The 1,968-nt window shown below is 39.6% G+C and overlaps 2 non-coding genes across 2 annotated transcripts; both read right to left on the bottom strand.

Annotated features, from left to right (window-relative positions):
* Positions 1 to 945: 945 nt before the first annotated feature.
* Positions 946 to 1,027, bottom strand: trnal-aag. The gene has a single exon. It is a non-coding gene; the product is annotated as a tRNA-Leu (tRNA).
* A 688-nt stretch (positions 1,028 to 1,715) lies between these two features.
* Positions 1,716 to 1,789, bottom strand: trnan-guu. Its single transcript has one exon. It is a non-coding gene; the product is annotated as a tRNA-Asn (tRNA).
* Positions 1,790 to 1,968: the final 179 nt, after the last annotated feature.

Below are 1,968 nucleotides of genomic sequence, written 5' to 3'. Positions count from 1 at the left end.
ATGGAGCTATAATCCGTTCCCTAAACTTCCTGTTTAATTTCTTTTACTGTTCACAAAAGGAAAGAGAGAAAGAAAGAAAGAGGAGAACAAGGGGGCAGTTAAGAGGGAGAGAGAGTCTAGTTCTCTGTGTTTTGACAACCGCAGCATAATTATTAAAACCACCACATACTGAATGGAAGAGTCAGCAAACTACACACACAGACTGAACTGAAGCACAGAGACTGAACTGGAAAACAGAGACTGAACTGAAGCACAGAAACCAAACTCATCAATTAGTGTCTAAGTTTCTCCTCTCATAAAAAGCATGCTGTGTGTTTTTTCTCACTTCAGGCAGCTAGTGTAAGAAACTGTTAGACCGCATGACTTGCCGAAACAGTTGGGACGGATCGTATTTCCAATTTCCTATTTCTGAACCTTGCACCGTCCACATGGCCAAGTCATTAAAAACTCAGCTCTGGGCAAGAAATAGCAGCCCACGTTTATTATAACCAGCTGTTCCGACTTTATACAAAGAGCTGGCATTGTTGCGTTACTAGCGCCCCGACGTGCAGAGGCGTTCTGTCTGGAACCAGCGTTCAATTAGTTCTGTTTTCTTTTTACATTCAAAAAAGAATACGCGAACAAGAAGGGCGTGTTCCGAATATGGATGAATATTTCCGGTACGATCAAATCAAATAATGAAATGCACACACAAAAGCTGACCATATACAGGGAATATTATACATTTGTAGATGTCGTTGTTTTAGTCTTAATCAATTGATTAGTGATCAAGGATAGTTTATTTTAAAACAGGAATTTGGCGCCCTCTTGTGGGCGGCATGAGTTATGGCTTTGAATGTGATTTTAATCAGACACAAATTTAAACCTTTTTTTTTAAACTGTGTGAATATTATACACGATTTTAATCAAATATAATAATTAAAAGTAAGCTAAAAAATGCCTTTAAGGCAGCGGTGGGATTCAAACCCACGCCTCCAAAGAAACTGGAGCCTTAATCCAGCGCCTTAGACCGCTCGGCCACACTACCTCATATGAGCAAATGCCTGAACTCTTCCAGGTGTGCTTTCAGAACAGGAGAGCGCGACAATTACCCAAAATGAGAGAAGCGAAGCACAGCCCTGGAGCCCTCGTCGAGTGCCGCTGGGTCCACTTCAGGTCTTCCAGACATGCTGAGATGGAGCCGGCCTGGTTCGAAGTGCGATGCCCCGGGGGAGTCCCACTATGACGAGGCCTATCTGACCCGGACAGTATAGCAGGGGAATCGCTTTTCATTACTGGAACCGCTGAGACCAGAGCTGGGGGGAGATAGTCACTTTAATATTTTACATTTATAATATTTTGTTTTGTTATTTAATAAACCTTTTTCTTCTTAAATTTGTTTGTTTTTTTCTCGTTTATTTTAAGCCATGCTGCAAATATTGGATAATTCAATTGTAAAATAAACAGGAAATATATATATAATTTCTTTTAAAAGGCTGTTGCCCATTTTTATTATTATTATTCAATTTTTGACAAGGTTGGGTTTTGCAGTAGATTTGCTCGCAAATTTAAATATTATTTTGCAACACTAAACGGTTTACAAATTAATTAAAATTAAAAAGTATTCGTTAAAAGGGTTCTCATTAATCAGTTGGCTATTTTCAATACTGTGTTTTATTTATGTAATTAATTTTGTGGAATATTCAAGATGAAAATAAATAAAGATATAAACAAGCCGTCCCTGGGTGGGCTTGAACCACCAACCTTTCAGTTAACAGCCGAACGCGCTAACCGATTGCGCCACAGAGACTGCGCTGCAACATCATCTTACAGCGCTTCTGTTTAATGGCGCAAGAAGAGCTTATAGAAAAGAACCCTTTAACACGGGGGGAAGGAGACAAATGTCCAAATTTCACAGGAACATCTAATGCTCTACGTATTACAACTGGAGAGACTCCCAGGCTGAGACAGCAAAACTAAAATACTTCC

This window comes from Polyodon spathula, chromosome 44 (genome assembly GCF_017654505.1).
Source record: "Polyodon spathula isolate WHYD16114869_AA chromosome 44, ASM1765450v1, whole genome shotgun sequence".
Lineage (NCBI taxonomy): Eukaryota > Metazoa > Chordata > Actinopteri > Acipenseriformes > Polyodontidae > Polyodon > Polyodon spathula.
The sequence above is the reverse complement of the archived record's forward strand: the minus strand, read 5'-3'. Positions and strand labels throughout refer to the sequence as shown.